A 19249-nucleotide genomic window follows, 5' to 3' on the forward strand; every position below is an offset into this window, starting at 1 on the left:
AAACTCTTTTCAAAGCTGTGCGGCAGAGCTAGCAAAAAAGACATGTTGTTGCAAAATAGCCATATCAACCTGTTACAATTTTTATTTTATTGGTTGGCTAATTGTCATATTTTCGCAGAATCTGAATACGATGCACAACCAAGAGAGTAAGTTCTTTTTTTACTACGAGGAAAGAGACAGTGCAATATGACAGACGTTAAAACCATTAAGAACTAACATAATTTTTTTTTTGAAAGAAATCTATGTACGAATGTGTGACCCTATAAGTACATGTAAGATAAACAAAAGAATAGAACGTTTCTTACATATCACATCACAATACAAATTTAGGTGTTAGGAAGACTGCCCGAAGTCTTTGTCTGGATTATAGCATGGCGTGGAATGAAATATAGTCGAAAAGCAGTTCATAAAAGAAGAGAATGGAAACTTTTGAAATGCATTGGTACACAAGAATGTTGAAGATTGGATGGGTAGACAGCGTAACCAACAAGACGGTGCTCGATATAATTGCGAAGAAAAGGGGCTAACTATCCAGACAAAAGAGAACTCTAGTTTGGTTCTGTTACCAGTTACAGTTGTGCAGTGCTGTGTAGTGCAGTGCAGAATTGTAAATTACAAAATTTGTGATCTATCAAAGCAGCATAGTGTAGGAGACCAGTAGCATGTGCCTTCTGGATTCCAGAGGAACATATGCCTGTGCGCCTGATGTTCGGCGCAGGATTCACAGTGGCTCTGCTGCTCTCTCAGCAAAGGTATAGAGATTGGGAGATGGTCGTCAAGGTCTAAGGAAATCTTTCTTGGTCCTACCAGAGGCTCATCTCCTCAAAGCTTCGGGAAGGTTTTTGTGGGTAAATGTTCTGATTTGGTGTGTATAATTATGATGTATGGTCTCTTCTTGCTTGTCTTTCAACTATGTAGTCTTGCAGTTTGTAAGCTGACATTTTAAATGTCTGAGAGTTCAGATTATGCCACAGTTCCTCATTCTTTATTATGCTACAGACGTTCCTGTGCTGGTCCATAATCTCGTGCCCAATGGTACATTCCCAGAGGTTGTTGTCTCAGCAGCCGATTCCTCCACATTCACAAGTGTATGTAGTGCCTCTGGTGTTATCAGTAAGTAGCTGAGGTGTGGACCCTGTCGGGGCAGATATTATATAGCTCCCTTGATAGCAGAAGAAAGTGTGACATTCTGGATCTTTCTCTTATTCAGAAAGGAATGGTATGTTCTCCTCTCTGTTTCTGCCATGTTCCATATTTCTTGCCACTCTCTATCAATGCAAGTCTTTATTTTCTTATTCGGTGTGGCTCTTGTGACCAAAATGTCATTTACCTTGTCATATTCGCTCTTTTTGACTCAATAAGTCCCCAACTTACTGCTATGTCCTCGTCTCACCAGTAGCTCCTTAGTCAGTGTTGTTCCACAAGTAGACGCGCCTGCCAAGATAGGAGTACACTTCTCTGTGCTCACCGTACAACTTATGCTATACTTATCTTTCTCGTTCTGTGAGCTCAAACGCTCGACCCGAGCGCCACAACAGATATTAAGACTGGGTTGTGGTACTCTCTGATTCCACTCAGTAGCAGCTGAAAACATCTTTGGCCAGTTGTTCCTGTTTTGTTCTGGATTTTGATGCCTCTCTGGCTGCCAATTTCTACATGTGCTTGAAAGGTTTGATTTTGGTCCATTTTTATACCAAGTTACCTACATACTTCCTTTCTTTCCACAGGTTACCCATATCTCCTGATTGTGGGGTTTCCCGTTCTTGATAATGTTCATTTAAGTAATACATAAAATGTTTTGTGTGCTGCTATGGTTAGTTTGTATTCTACGCACCAGTTACCTAGTATTTCAAGAACCCTCCTATTCCTTTGCTCCAATTTAGTCCTTGACTTGCAGCTTCTATAACTAACAGATCATCTGCGTAGGCTATGCAGCCTCTTGTGTTTGTTATACTCTGAAGCTGAATGAGTAACGGCTCTACGTCAACATCCCAGAGCTCTTGACCACAGAGTACTGTGGATGGGCTTTGGTGATGTTTTTCAGAATTTTGTTTCGAAGACATTCTAATTGCACCTGCCTGCCTATGCATTGATCTCGTATGCTGTTATAGGGATAGCGGAGACAGTCCAAGTGTTTTACTCTTCAGACTGAAGACAACAACAACAACAACGTAGCATAACATCGTGCAGTTTGGACCCGATTAACTCTCTGCACTCATTCTATTGATGGGTCAGACAGTTTATATCAACTCATAATGAGTAAGTCGTATTGCAATATGTACAATATGTATAATATTACTATTTCAATATAATTCTCTGAGAATAGAAAACAGATTGTTATACATTATCAGTTAATAAACACCCATACAAATAAAGTGCCTTATAAAATTTTATCTTAGAAAATCTAAAGAACTTATTAGGCTGTAAAATCTGTTAAACACAGATGTTAATAATAAAACTGTTGGTCAAAAATATATAATCATTACATGCAACTTTACTGTATGATTAAATGATGATGACGTCCTCTTGGGTAAAATATTCCGGAGGTAAAATAGTCCCCCATTCGGATCTCCGGGCGGGGACTACTCAAGAGGATGTCGTTATCAGGAGAAAGAAAATTGGCGTTCTACGGATCGGAGCGTGGAATGTCAGATCCCTTAATCGGGCAGGTAGGTTAGAAAATTTAAAAAGGGAAATGGATAGGTTAAAGTTAGATATAGTGGGAATTAGTGAAGTTCGATGGCAGGAGGAACAAGACTTCTGGTCAGGTGACTACAGGGTTATAAACACAAAATCAAATAGGGGTGCTGCAGGAGTAGGTTTAATAATGAATAGGAAAATAGGAATGCGGGTAAACTACTACAAACAGCATAGTGAACGCATTATTGTGGCCAAGATAGATACGAAGCCCACACCTACTACAGTAGTACAAGTTTATATGCCAACTAGCTCTGCAGATGATGAAGAAATTGAAGAAATGTACCATGAAATAAAAGAAATTATTCAGATAGTGAAGGAAGATGAAAATTTAATAGTAATGGGTGACTGGAATTCGAGTGTAGGAAAAGGGAGAGAAGGAAACATAGTAGGTGAATATGGATTGGGGCTAAGAAATGAAAGGGGAAGCCGCCTAGTAGAATTTTGCACAGAGCACAACTTAATCATAGCTAACACTTGGTTTAAGAATCATGAAAGAAGGTTGTATACATGGAAGAACCCTGGAGATACTAAAAGGTATCAGATAGATTATATAATGGTAAGACTGAGATTTAGGAACCAGGTTTTAAGTTGTAAGACATTTCCAGGGGCAGATGTGGACTCTGACCACAATCTATTGGTTATGACCTGTAGATTAAAACTGAAGAAACAGCAAAAATGTGGGAAATTAAGGAGATGCGACCTGGATAAACTGAAAGAACCACAGGTTGTACAGAGTTTCAGGGAGAGCATAAGGGAACAATTGACAGGAATAGGGGAAAGAAATACAGTAGAAGAAGAATGGGTAGCTCTGAGGGATGTAGTAGTGAAGGCAGCAGAGGATAAAGTAGGTACTAAGACGAGGGCTGCTAGAAATCCTTGGGTAACAGAAGAAATATTGAATTTAATTGATGAAAGGAGAAAATATAAAAATGCAGTAAATAAAGCAGGCAAAAAGGAATACAAAAGTCTCAAAAATGAGATCGACAGGAAGTGCAAAATGGCTAAACAGGGATGGCTAGAGGACAAATGTAAGGATGTAGAAGCTTATCTCACTAGGGGTAAGATAGATACTGCCTACAGGAAAATTAAAGAGACCTTTGGAGAGAAGAGAACCAAGTGTATGAATATCAAGAGCTCAGATGGCAGCCCAGTTCTAAGCAAAGAAGGGAAGGCAGAAAGGTGGAAGGAGTATATAGAAGGTTTATACAAGGGCGATGTACGTGAGGACAATATTATGGAAATGGAAGAGGATGTAGATGAAGACGAAATGGGCGATACTATACTGCGTGAAGAGTTTGACAGAGCACTGCAAGACCTGAGTCGAAACAAGGCCCCCGGAGTAGACAACATTCCGTTAGAACTACTGACGGCCTTGGGAGAGCCAGTCATGACAAAACTCTACCAGCTGGTGAGTAAGATGTATGAGACAGGCGAAATACCCTCAGACGTCAGGAAAACTATAATAATTCCAATCCCAAAGAAAGCAGGTGTTGACAGATGTGAAAATTACCGAACTATCAGTTTAATAAGTCACAGCTGCAAAATACTAACGCGAATTCTTTACAGACGAATGGAAAAATTCTTAGAAGCGGACCTCGGGGAAGATCAGTTTGGATTCCGTAGAAATGTTGGAACACGTGAGGCAATACTAACCTTACGACTTATCTTAGAAGAAAGATTAAGAAAAGGCAAACCTACGTTTCTAGCATTTGTAGACTTAGAGAAAGCTTTGACAATGTTAACTGAAATACTCTCTTTCAATTTCTGAAGGTGGCAGGGGTAAAATACAGGGGGCGTAAGGCTATTTACAATTTGTACAGAAACCAGATGGCAGTCATAAGAGTCGAGGGGCATGAAAGGGAATCAGTGGTTGGGAAAGGAGTGAGACAGGGCTGTAGCCTCTCCCCGATGTTATTCAATCTGTATGTTGAAGAAGCAGTAAAGGAAACAAAAGAAAAATTCGGAGTAGGTATTAAAATTCATGGAGAAGAAATAAAAACTTTGAGGTTCGCCGGTGACGTTGTAATTCTGTCACAGACAGAAAAAGGCCTTGGAAGAGCAGTTGAACGGAATGGACAGTGTCTTGAAAGGAGGATATAAGATGAACATCAACAAAAGCAAAACGAGGATAATGGAATGTAGTCAAATTAAATCGGGTGATGCTGAGGGAATTAGATTATAAAATGAGACACTTAAAGTAGTAAAGGAGTTTTGCTATTTAGGGAGTAAAATAACTGATGATGGTTGAAGTAGAGAGGCTATAAAATGTAGACTGGCAATGGCAAGGAAAGCGTTTCTGAAGAAGAGAAATATGTTAACATGGAATATAGATTTATGTATCAGGAAGTCGTTTCTGAAAGTATTTGTTTGGAGTGTAGCCATGTATGGAAGTGAAACATGGACGATAACTAGTTTGGACATGAAGCGAATAGAAGCTTTCGAAATGTGGTGCTACAGAAGAATACTGAAGATAAGGTGGATACATCACGTAACTAATGAGGAGGTATTGAATAGGATTGGGGAGAAGAGAAGTTTGTGGCACAACTTGACTAGAAGAAGGGATCGGTTGGTAGGACATGTTTTGAGGCATCAAAGGATCACAAATTTAGCATTGGAGGGCAGCGTGGAGGGTAAAAATCGTAGAGGGAGACCGACAGATGAGTACACTAAGCAGATTCAGAAGGATGTAGGTTGCAGTAGGTACTGGGAGATGAAGGAGCTTGCACAGGATAGAGTAGCATGGAGAGCTGCATCAAACCAGTCTCAGGACTGAAGACAACAACAACAACTCTGTGTAGTAGACTGTTGCTACCTTTTATAAGTTTTTAATGTATTAAAAGCCATAATATCTAACACATGAGAAGTGGTTTAGTACATGTGTACTAATGGCGTTGACTTGCAAATATTGTAGTAATAATGTGTTTCCAGATACATATATTATTTCCGAAACAAAGGATCAACTTTGGTATAACATGCGTTATAAAAATAATAATCTTCATATGTTAGTAACTGCTCAGTTTATTAACGGTCATGGACCATGATACACTTCACTGTCGCTCTCTTTTGAGGCGTGGTTGCTAGAACACATGTGTGAAGCACAATATATAGATACGTCCATTGTATGTGTGTAAAACTTGTTTGACAATGTTACCCGTATTTAGCTTGTAAATTAGACTTCTCCTTTTGCTTTGTATTGCAGAATTAAATTACTGAAATAATTTTTGCAGACACACGTTATCTAGCTAACATAACCAGCCTGCTCAGTCACCTGCAGGCAGAGTTACAGGCATTCTGTGGCCGGCAGTGGGTGCGGGAGGTTAGGGTGCTGGATGAGCCGCTAGTTGACCCCACTGAGGGGAAACACTTTTAACAGGACTCAGTGCTAGAGGAAGGGGTCGTTTAAACTGATCACACAGATTTTGTTATTGTTTCTTCATTACGGCTTCACGAAGTTTCTGAACGTTCACCGACGTTCCGACCGCCAACAGCTTAAGACAGGTTTGGAGTGTCGAATAAATGACTGTTTTGACTATGTCATTGTTATGACTTCCTTTGCAAGCTGTGTGATTCTTTTGTGGATACAGGAGCGAGGAACAGAGAATTCGGATATTAATTTATTCTACATCAGTATCAAATCGTAAAAATAACACGTAACTTTGTTGCTGTGTTTGCAGCGTCAGTTTCTAACAATAGCTCTGAATGTTGAAACATACATGGATACAAAAGGTTATAAATTTGTCATTCTTCACTACAACATCTATATAGCCCTGGCCATTATGAAACTCTGTAAATATTATTCAACTGGGAAACATACAAAAATGGCTCAGTGCATGAATATTCGAAGGTAAGTACATACGCCGCTCGGGCTACGGAGAGGGGATGCTTGCGTCCCATTGCCAGCGGGCGTAATTGTTCGTGGCAGCGCAGTAGTGTAGAAAACTCGGCGGTGTAACTGGCGACGCGCGTGTTTGAAAGTGCGGACGACCGGATAACGGTCGATGCTGCAGTGGTTTGGTACCTGTACTGGCCTGTAGCTATCTGATGAGACTGTGAGGCATTATGCAAAGATTCGTGCTAACTCCTAGACTACAGGAATCTAGTAAAATCAACTACGAAAACCACAGTGGAATTGTGCCTTACTCTTAGAAGCTGGAGTTGATGAACATTTTCGTGTGGACTCAAGGAAATTTGTAGCCTCCCCCCTTACTAATCGGCCTATCCTGCTTGCGATATAAAATATGACCGTGGATCGCGTGTATACCTAATGGAATTCTTTCCAATTGGATAAGGCCATCTTTCCCGAAGAAGTGATACCGATAAGTAGGGGGAAAGTGTATAACCGATCTTTCTGACAGAAAAGTCTACTAAAAATAAAAAAGTAATTAAACTGAACAGAACTACAATTTGGAAAAATGATACTTATTTTGTGCATTCACTCACGAACAACACTGGACAGAAAATGGGTACTACTGATCATGAATCCGAAAGTTACACTAGTGAACGAAAAGGAAATAATTACGGTCGCCAGCCCACTGAGGCGATTTACATCCAAAATCCTGTACAAGGTGATGGGAAAGAAAAAGATTTATTATTAAACACTGACGTGGCAACTGAAGGTTGTCACGTTTTTTGACACTAATTTTAAGTGAGTATGTAACGGCAAAGAAAACTGAGAAATCACTTTTAATTTAAGTTCGTCATTAAATTTTGAAAAGGCAATCGAGTCATGATTTGAAAATATTCACTTCAACTGTATGTTAGTATTGAACTTCGTTACGTTAACAATGACTTTCAGAGACCTCAAGTCATCAAACAACTTTAGAGAAAGGCAAGCACTTTTTACTTTGCAGTTACCTAATTTTCAAATTGGATTTCATATTTCTGTCTGAACAACTGAGCCTTTTTTTTTTACTGACTTGAACAGAATTAAATACTAGAATATGTACCAAACCAAACAGCCATGTGTTCCAAGCTATATGTAAAATAAATAAAACTTCCGCCCTCTTAATTTGTGCATTTTCTTTAGATTTGCATTTTTCCAGTGATATATTCTCCAACTTCGGTTAGCATACAAGGGAAAAAGGGAACAAGGACCCTGCTCGTGCGGTCTAAAGCGCTGCAGTCATGGACTGTGCGGGTGGTCCCAGCGGAGGTTCGAGTCCTCCCTCGGGCTTGGGTGTGTGTGTTTGTCCTCAGGATAATTTAGGTTAAGTAGTGTGTAAGCTTAGGACTGATAACCTTAGCAGTTAAGTCCCATAGGATTTCACATACATTTGAACATTTTTTGGACCCTGCTTGGTAACAATGTCTGGGGGCAATGAGTACACAATCGCCCTGAATTTGACTGATTATTATTTAAATAAAGTTAATTAATCAAATAACGTCCAGTTGTGCTGCTGTGTTAGCCGTTAATACTTTCTACCAATGAAATCTTACTTCAGTGCTGTGCGTGCGACGAAACTCGGAGCCTACGACGAATCTGTATTGCTGGAACTGCTGCTGTTGCTGAAGACGGTAGCATCTTGTGGGGCCACGGCTAGTTACAGGACAGCCCAATCTTAATTAATACAGCCTCTTCCGCCCTTCTACTGTCCTTCCCCCTGCTACTAGTCATCTGGCCGGCGCGCGTACATGATGTCGCCGAAATGGTACTCTCTATCGCGAGAGCGTTAACACCACACTTCCGCACACTACAAGCGCTTTAACCCGCCTCCCGCTCTTCCGCGCGCTCTGAGCAACAGCTCCCTACCCAAAGATTTCACAACGCACAAGCACTGCTATTATCGTTGCTGGTCGATGCAGATAACAATTCCTTTGGCCTTTTTCCAGGGCTTATAAGTTTCACAGTAAAACACAGATATATACAATGAAATGTCAACAGACTTCTACCTAAATGTATACATACAGTGAATCAATGTCCTTATTTATTAAAAGAAAGTATATAAATTACAAATATTTACATACAAATCCAAAAAAATTATATATCGGTAGCAGGTGCCATGCATCCTGCATTTTCGGTGTTACAAATTCTCGGGTGATCTACAGGAATGTGTTTTGCTCTTGCTAATGATTTAATGCAATCTTCAATCACGCAAACATTGGCTGTGTAATAGCTTTGTTTCCTTTTGTGGCAGATCCTTCCTGGCAGTCGAAGGCTAGGAGGTCTCAGTGGAAGAAATTGCCCAATTACTTGGGAAGACATTCGCAGTCCCTCTCCCTTTCGAACCGTACAGAAGATCGAGTCTACCCGAAAGAAATAACGAGCCAGGGCGTCATCTGAAAGCGGGGACTGTAAACGGTGGCCTTTGGCGGCTTAATTAAAACGGCCGGCAGCAGATCAAAGCGGCCGCGACAAAGGCGGCCCTAATTAAACCGGTGGCCTGTGCGCGCGACAGCCGATGCCGTGCCGTCCAAGGAAGCTACCCAGCCCCGGGCGCCGTCTCCGGCAGGTCTTCACGGCGAGTCCTCTGGCAGGCGCCCCGGCCTTGTCTCCGAGGAACAACACCGAGCAACGCAGAGGGTGGCGTGCTGCTGCTGGTTGTAAACAAGTCTCTTAGGAACTCTGGTACCTCCTGAGTACCAGGTCAGGCAGGGAATACACTCACACTGATCAGCCAAACCATTACTCCCAGCTGCCTAATACCGAGTTGGTCCACGTTTGGAACACAAGGCGTCAGCGATTCTGTCTGGCAGGAACCCGACTGGTCTGTGGTTGATTTTCAGAAGTATTTGGCACCAGATGTACACGAACAGGTCACACAATTGTCATAAATTGAGGACCAGTGATTTATGGTCGAGGAGATGGTGCTTGGTATTATTGCACATATGTTCCATCGTGTTCAGATCAGACGTATTTCCTGGTGCAAGTCTTTTGAGTTGACGCCACTTCGGCGACTTGCACGTCGATGGAAATGAGATGATGATTAAGAAGTTAACACAATACCCGGTCCCTGAGCGGAGAAAATCCCCAACCCAGCTGGGAATCTGACTCGGGCCCCTTGGCAAGACAGTCCGTCTCACTGACCAGTCAGTTATCGGGGTGGACCAGACATCAGTGTCAGCTCACTATCATACTCTTCAAACCACTGTAGCACACGATTATGGCCTTCTGACAATGGCCGTTATCCAGCTGGACAATGCCATCACAGTTGGGGAAGACATCGAGATGAAGGGATTCAGGTGATCCACAACAGTATGCACGTGGTCTTCAGCTGTCTTGGAGCCTTCAATTACTGACACATGGCCCGTGGAAGCCCATGTGAATGTGTCCTTAGCATAATGCTGTCCCAGCAGCCTGCATCCATGGCGTGGTGAGTGTTCCGACCAGCCGTCAGCATGGATGATGGCATAACTGGACAAGAATGTTGAACTGGCGTAGCAAGAAACGTGAATCATCGGACCAGGAGACTCGTTTCCATTGATCCATGGTCGAATCTCGATTTTCCCTTGCACAATACAGTAGTGAATAACAATGTCTTTGGGTCTGCATGGGAACAAGTAGGGGCCATTACTGCAGAGCCGAGCCCCACGTTCAACAAGGTGTATTGAATAATGTGCTTCAGAATACTCGTACGTCCTCCGGCATTGTACTCTGCTGCCATACCCGTCACAGTTTGTCGCCTAACCTATCTTACAGAGAGGCGAAGCCTCCTTAATGCGGTTTTCAACCACTTCCCATAGACGTTGATGACAGTAGCACTCGAACAGACGACCAGCTTCGCCGTTTGCGGGATGCACCTTCTCAGGTGCTGGGCCATAACCATCTACTCTTTGTCAGTGACGCTTGTGCCATTTAATGTCCACATTCAGCTGACACCATCGCTAGAAATGGTGCCTTAGTTGATTCTGCTCCAATTATCTACTTTCCTTAATGTGTCATGTACCCGCAGCGCATCAAGGCGTCATTCAATCCTCCGGTGGGCAATGGTTATAATGTTTTGGCTTATCAGTGTATATGTGCACTTGAGTGCGTCATATATAGTAAGGCCAGGAGATTTGAACCATTAGGTGAGACAGGCCAGCGACGTAGTTCACCAGTGCGCCACTGGAGAGTATCTCCCGCTACTAGCGAGGAAGCTCTATTGTGAAGAAAGGTGCTGTAGAAATGTTCCTGTCATTCTCGTGTTAGTTCGTTCCATTATTGACGCAAATTTTGACAATATTGATGCTGTTTTCTTTTTTACCGAGTTTCGCAAATGTATAGACATGAAACTAATCTAATATGCCCACCGAGTTTGCTGCCTACAGGAGGAAGTCGGGGTGGTCCACCTCTCCCAGACAATCGCGAGAGATGGACCACTTGTTTTAATACGAGAGAGATGGACCATAATTAAATTTAACTTCAAGGCACGTGCACTAAGCACATTGAAAATGATCGAAGTCTCGGACTATATTTATTTTCGGGAGACACGGCTATGGCAGCAAACGGAAGAGCAGAATCTCAGCTACAGGCCAACCAACCATTTCAAAGCTCATGAAAAGGCATACTGATCCCAAGCACACGATAAGAGCAGAGTTATCTGCACAAGTCAAGTTCTTCCCCTGGCACAACTTCAGACTCCACTCCTGTTAAAACCAAACCTTTCAGGATTACCACCTCATAACTGATTAATCCTAAGCCAACCCGGACAAAACGTTTGTAAGAGCTATCACCCGTTCTTTCTGTTGACAAAACCATGAATTTTAAAAGGAAGTAAACAGCTGTATCCAAAGGACTAAACTCTACGGAAAATATTGAAACTGTAAAGAAAAATCTGGATCAGAAACGAAAGGAAACAAATAAAACGCACCAAAATACTACCGAAGGGAAATACTAGTGGAGAGGGAAACAGGGTGAAGAAGCTCAGCAAGAAAAATCAGCAAATATCTCACCGTGTTCATAAGATGCAGACATTATAAAGAAAACGAAAATAGCTTTAATGAGTGGGATGTGGATGAATGTGTTCCAGGTGCTGAAACTTATTACGAAATTGATAAAAATGACGATTGCTTTCAGTGTGTTTCCTATTTGCGATGATCATATGAATGTTGTTCAGCTTTTGATAGTAAGTGTAACTGCTGTAGTAAGAGAATGACAGACTAATGCTAGAAAAAAACCAACAACTTATCAGAAGAGCCGATGCTCAGTCAAAATTTGTAAGAAACTTATAAAATTGTTTTGGACTAAAATATTTAAAAGTATAATTCAGTATTCATTACAGCATATTCCACGTGAGTATAACAAATTTTAATGTATTCTTGTCTTCGTGCATAGATATTTTCATAAGGTCTATTTGTCCGAGTACACTGGTCCATCCCATCCATACACCTATGAGTTCAGTTTACAACAAATTCCACACATTCTGACCAAATTTCCAAATTTAGTGTAACTTATAGCAAATTGTAATTTTTTATTCGTTAGGTAAATAGCCTTCAATCTATTCCGAAAACGCAGTTAACTTCTTCAGAAACCGTTTTACTTGATACAAATACGAAATATCCTCAAACATAGACAAATCTTTTCAAGTAAAATATTTTGGAAGCTAAGTTTTTAGTTTTGGTGGAAAGTTGTGGTAAGTTCCTATGGGATCAATCTGCTGAGGTCATCGGTCCCTAGGCTTACACACTGCTAAATCTAACTTAAACTGACATACGTTAAGGACAACAGGCACACCCATGTCCGATAAGAGGACTCGAACCTCTGACGGGGGAATCACGCGAACTGTGGCAAGACGCCCAAGACCGCGCGGCTAAGTTTCTAGTTCAGGACTATACAAAGAATCTTTTGTAACTATTTAGGTTCCCATTTTTTTCTAACTGTAGAACATACATTTTTACCTATGTTTTCATCGCATGTAAAACCTGATGTCATAACCACACTTAATTTCACAAAAAAATTATCGAATATTCTAGCGGCAAGACAAGGATATAAATGCCACTAAATGTACACCAAAGTAGTTAGTTCGTATTTTGCATTTGAATGAGACACCCCATAGATGTTACGTATCTGTAACCAGTATGCACTTAACGTATCATTTGTTCTCCAAAAATGCGTGTGGATGAAGTCCTTTCGTTCATGAAAGCACATTGTGCTTGAAAATGTAAAATGCTTTCGCGATGCAAATAACAAGGAAGTGTGAATTGTCTTTCAGTGTGACGATCGGTGAAATAGGGCTGATAAAGATCAAAGATAGAGGTGAATATACGTCATAAAAGTGTTCTTTCCCGTAGTCGAAAGATGCCAAGGGAACTCTTACCGCGTATACAACGATCAGCATTCGTCACTGATGACATACTTTGTTCTACTAATTACTGACCTGGACCATCACTCTTTTCCATGCATTCTATTTCCACTGATATAACATCACATTCGTTAAAAAATGTGAAGTTTTCTGAAAGAATTGTATCATCATTTCGTAATTAAGGAAAAGTATGTTTTCAACGTAATATCTTAATGGCTTTGTTGACGACTGTACCTTACATTGCGCTGCTACGCAGGTGTCTGAAAGTTATGCCGTAGATTCTTAGAAAACAACAGTAAATAAATGAGAAATTCAACAAGAACAGTTAGGTGGCGGAAAAACTGTTGGTCTCCTTAGCATATTTAACAGCTGATACAGTACTGTCTGTCCCAATTCAAAAGAATTGCCATTTCAGAATTTATGATTGTACTGACAAAACGCAAGTCAAACCAGATGTTACTCTTTTGCTTTGGTGACGAACCTCTGGAGGACAGATGAGTTGGGGAATGGGTCCACTTATTACGTATTTGATCCATATTCTTTTCTGTGGACGCTTTTGAGTGACTTCCGCAAGGAACCAGAGTGTTAACCACTGTATTTCAGAGCTTCGCCAAGCTAACAGAAACTATGTAGTACAGTCCAGCAATGAAATCAGGTCAAACCAGAGGTGTATCGTTTCCACCAAAACACCTCTAAGCTGAGGTTTCTTTTGTAATGCGACCGTCATCTCCTTCACCTTCTGTTAGTGCGCGTCCTGTGAAAACCGCCAACGGGCGAGCACTCTTTTTCCGGACGTGTCATCACGAACTGGTTCTGTTTAGAGCTTACTGCTATATTTTTGGAGGTAGGTAGCGGCCTCCTTTATTTTAACGTATAGTTGGGCAATTCAAAAGAGTGTTTCACTATTGTATTTTTGGTTTCTCTAATTTAATTTGGACGTGCAGAGTGCTGCTTAGTATGAAGGGCTTCGCCTCTCATGGGTTATTTAATTCCTAATTCATATTTATATTTGTTCAAGAGGTATATGAAAATCATTCTTTCGGAATTCTCGTCATTTTTAATACATTAAGCAGTACTTTAGACCTTGGTCCTTTGTCTCTGAGTGTGCTATGTGGTACCATGCTCAGAATAAATTCGTTAAATTCGTAAGTGAAAAGATTAAGATCTTCGTCGACCTGATGTTATATTGTGACCGATTTCTTTGGCAAATCTCAAGTGATTTTTTTTGTTTTTTCAAAATTGGATCTAGTTTTGGTGAACTGACCATGCCACGTGTCCCTTGTACTATACTCACCAAATAACCATGTGATCCATTTTGTAATTCGTGCAGAATGGCTACCAGTCTATTTAAGTATGTTTTTCCGTTTTCCATTTGAAGATTTTAATATACTTTTGCTAGTACGGTACAAGGTTTGTAACTTGTCTGTGTCCGTCCTTCTTGTGAGTCAGTAGGTTTAATTGCAGATTTAATATCACCCACAGTGTCCTATCATGCTTGGCTATGTGAATATGTGCGAGTAATTCATATTATCTTTTCTTATTCCATCCTTTTCACGTTCATATCGAAATCAATGCTAGCCGTGTGTATGATACACAGGTAAGTTGAATAATAACGCTTTCAGTCACATTCTCGTGTCTCATTAAATTATAGGATGCATTTCGGAGCCTGTGGTTCCCTCTTCAGGTGCGCATCGTCTAATATATAGTTGACAAATGTTATTTGCATGGCTTAGTTCCTGCGCCGTTGCAATACGATGAAACAATATGTTCAAAATTAAGTTAGGTACTAGACGTATGCAACTGAAGAGCCACAGCATCCGAAATGCTTCGTACAACATAATAAAATACAAAAAAATTGTGACGGAAGGCATTTTTATTCAAACTACCTGTTTATTCATACAGTCACTTTCATAGCTCCAAAATATAGATGAAACTAAAATGTTTAGTATAGTTCCCCTGGGTCTATTACTTTTGTTTTATTGTCTGTGTTAAGTGATCCTTTAGTGGATTAAATACCATTAGAGTTTCTTAAGAATAAATAATCAGGTTTTTTTGTAAATTGTGTGCATAAGTTACAAGCTTTATGTTCTTTGCTCGTGAATATCCGTGGCTGTCTCTTATCTTTAATCGTAAATAATCTGTCATTATTTGCCGTTAACACCACATCTTTTCTTGCCACCCGACACGGATGTGAACTTTATACGCTTCCATAAATTCATCCACCTCCAAATACGACATATATACATTAGTGTTTTGGATATAAATAGAACTGATTTCTAATAATAATCTCCAGATCACTCCTTGCGTTGTCACTTAGCGCTGAGCTTATGTGAAGGGATACCTGAATTGTCCGTTGTTCTTACAGATAGTATTATTAGTTTTGTTGGACCCGTGTAATCTCATAATGTCAGACCATCCACACAAGTGAAGACGATGGTGAACATAACGTAACAGAGTAATCAAACCTTTTCCTAGCCGCTGCATAGGATGCTGCTTTTTCCGTCACTAGTAAATTCATTTGAAATGCCCACCTTTTATGTGGCATTTCCAAGAAACGGCCTGGACGGGTACTTTTGTGACCATAGTTTAGCCGAGGCTTACCACTCTTTATGTTTCATGCCAATTTTCCTCTGTCATGGCAGGCTAATATACGTTTGGTAGAGTTGTCTGAGACATATTTCCATGCGCACCATCCTGGGCCTTCGCTATTCCGGCAAAGGTGAAACAATTTTGAGATTCGAGAACTTATGGATGTCTGGAAAAGTCTTTACGCGAAGGGGAACGGTGAGTTACTTCTACGTCTGTACCTTCCTGCACGAAAATTGGCTGATGATACGTTAACACGGACCGTACAAACACCGGCACTGCTACTTTCTGTTTAGAGAAAATAAATTCCGAAACTTTAAAGCTTAAGGATAGGTTATTGTATTTGAAAGAAGGATTAAGTAACATCAAAAGAAAAATAACAAGGTTATCAAAAGGACAGCTGTATTTACATATGCATTCATGTACCCAGAGCATTACTTCTTGCTGGTATCATTTCTTTCAATATTGTGACTATTGGTGTGGATGTGAGGGAGTGTATCAGTCATTTCAGCTATTAATGACAGTTATCGTACACATAAAATCTACATTTGCCTATATCTCACTGTCGAACATGTGATACAAGTACTTGTAAACGATCCTTCTACTGCATATCGAAAGCCTGGTTTTTAATGTTTGTTTAGTGTACCAAAAACACTCCAGGTCACTTTTACTCTTTCGTTTGTTTCTGCCGCGCGGTTTGAGGCGCCATGTCACTATTGGGCGGCCCCTCCCGCCGGAGGTTCGAGTCCTCCCTCGAGCATGGGTGTATGTGTTGCCCTTAGCACAAGTTAGTTTAAGTAGTGTGTAAATCTTGGGACCGATGGCCAAATCAGTTTGGTCCCTTAGAAATTCACACACATATGAACATTTTGTTTGTTTCTTTTGTTGTTCGTCTAGTCACTGTCTTCGACTGCTCTGAACAAAAAAAGCGTCTTTGTTTCCATGATTTCATTGCTGATTAGCACTATTTTCTTTTCAACATGTTCATTATACTTTATTTTTGTATTTCTGTAATTTACATTTAGGCCTACGTTCAAACTTATTATATCAGCTTCTTCCATTAACTGTTAGAGTCTCTGCTGTTTCATGATAAGTTGATAGGGTCATTTGGGGACTCGACATCGAAACTTTTAGTACCCAAGCTGGGTAAGATGTGAAGAGTACAATACAGTGGTTAAGATAAGCTACACAATTACGTATTGCTTTCCAGTTTCCCCTTTTAAGAACTTGAAAACTTCATTTCCCTTCCATGAATACTTCTTGTTACATGGAATATCCTTACCGGACTTCAAAGGCTGAGATATCGTTGCTAATACTGCTGCTTGACTGAGACGACCAAATATTTTAGTTTTTAAAAGTAGTTCAGGTTTCTATTTTGGAGCATCGGCCACAAGTATCCCCTGTAATATTCTGACAGCTGCTAGGCGTAATACATGGTGTGCGATTGAGACGTGCGTTTTCCTTGTTCTGTGGACTCAGAAAAAAACGTAGGGGTTTATCTGTGTGTGTGGTTGATGAACGTTCAACGGAATAGTGATCAGCTGCCTTACAAAAAATAATAAAAACCAGTGTGATTAGAAAAAGTGATATGAGATGTGAGAAACAGTCAGATAAAATATTGCACTCACTCTCTGCCATGCTGAGCCATGATCACCCCCATAAACATAGTGTTTCACATCCTGTAATACAACGATAAAGCATTTGGATATTCTAAAACTGCCAATTATAACATGAGTAAGCCAAGAGAAAAACGAAAATAAAAACACAGGACTATGTGGTGTTGATAACCCATAAAGACGTGAATGACCAAGCTAACCTGTTGACAAATCAGAACCACTACCTGATATTCTATGGAACCAGTCGGACATTTCACAAAACCTTAAAATAGGTATGACTTTCGTTTTGTTATTACCTAAAGTAGAGGACAAATATGTAATTAAATTAGCTGCTGTCTTCTTGTCTGACAATAACCATACACTTAAGGGTTTCCCAACGGAACATGAAGCCATGAAACATAGGACTGTGTCCTATGCGAAGACGTGTAAGCTGGATCTCATCCCTTCCGTGTGGTTGGGAGAAGGTGTGCCGTAGCTACTCTGTTGACTTAACTAGCAGCAGTCTACCGTCTGTGACTTCCAGCCACTCTTCTTTCCATACGCGAAGAAAGAATAGTTTTTGTCCAGAGGCACTGGCGAACTTCAAGTCCAAGCGAGCGAAGCTAGAAAGGATATTGAGTTTAACGTCCCGTCGATATCGAGGTCACTAGAGACGGAGCACAGGCTTCGATTGCGCCAAGGATGGGGAAGGAAATCAGCCGTGCCCGTTAAAAGGAACCATCCCGGCATTGGCTGGAGCGATTTAGAGAAATCACAGAAAACCTAAATCTGGATTGTCGGGCGCGGGTTTGAACTGTCGATCTCCCCATTGCGAATCCACTCGCCCCCTCTCTTGGTGTGAACTAGCGATTATGGGTTTGTCGCAGACAGCTAATACAGTAGGGGTGTTTAGAGAAATTTCATTGTGTTTATAACAAGGACACAAGACTTCACGGAATCATAGTACCAGCTGAAGAAAGTTACGATCGAAAAGGACGCCTAGGGTAGGATGGTGTAAATTAAATTGTGTTGTTTCAGTGGAAATTGTTGTATTGTCTTTAGCCACTCTTCTGTCGTCTCGTTGTCTCTCTAGAGATGTACCGTGAGAAGCAAGGAGAGGATATTGGTAGGTGGCCGGTATGCTCGTTCTATAACACAAATTGGCGCTATTAAAACTCGGTTCTTTATCCATAAACATAGAGCTACTTAACATAAAGGTTGATATGCTGAGGTACAAGCTCTCTTCTGTATTGTCCACGTAGCCTCAATGACGCTGAAGTAGAAGTCCGCTACGTTCACTACAAGGTTGGTGTGTGCTTAGACTCGAACTAACTGTTAACGAACTGGCTAAACTGGAAAGAACTAACTGACTAAACTCAAACGAACCAACTGACGAACTAAGTGGCCTTCCGTTGTCCAGTGGTGACCCTAAATACTCGCGGCTGAGAGACGTTTGCGGCGCGTTTGCAGAGTCCTGTCGTTGGCCTCTATCGATGCTCGTAACCTTTATGCCGCATGAGGTTCTAGCGCCAGCGTACGCCAGCACAGGAATAAAATCGTTTGATTGAAATGATTGTTTCCTTACATTCCATTTGAATTACTATTTACATGTACGTTAACATACAAAACAAACCACTCTGGAGTGCATGGCATTGGTTTACTCCCCACTGTGCTAGTTATTCGGACTTCTTTCCGTGAAGAATGATTGCCTAAACTTGGGTGTGCGCTGTGCAGTTAAAGTAATGCCATATTCGGGATCTCTGCGGGAACGATACTTATGTCTTTGTAGTATAGCGCTAGGTTCCTGATTTAAGGCTTGTTCTTGAACTTTGAAAGTAAGTTTCCAGTGCGTCTGTCTTCAACTGTCTGAAAATTCAGTTTTTCAGCATTTCCGTGACTCTTTCCACATGCCAAAAATGTCTCTACCTATTCGTTCTGTCCTTTGTACACGCTACATATCCCCTGTTAGCTCTATCGTTAGTTCTATTTGCTAGGAGCCCACGCAATTGAGCAATAGTCTAGGGTGCATCGCAGGAATGTTTTGTAAGCAATCTTCTGATGGTATTTTTTTTAGTATCGAAGTACTGAACAGGAGTATATCAGCAGCTTTGGCTGTGAACCTATGTGGTTGCTTCATTTCAAATTTCT

Source organism: Schistocerca gregaria, chromosome 7 (genome assembly GCF_023897955.1).
Source record: "Schistocerca gregaria isolate iqSchGreg1 chromosome 7, iqSchGreg1.2, whole genome shotgun sequence".
Taxonomy (NCBI): domain Eukaryota; kingdom Metazoa; phylum Arthropoda; class Insecta; order Orthoptera; family Acrididae; genus Schistocerca; species Schistocerca gregaria.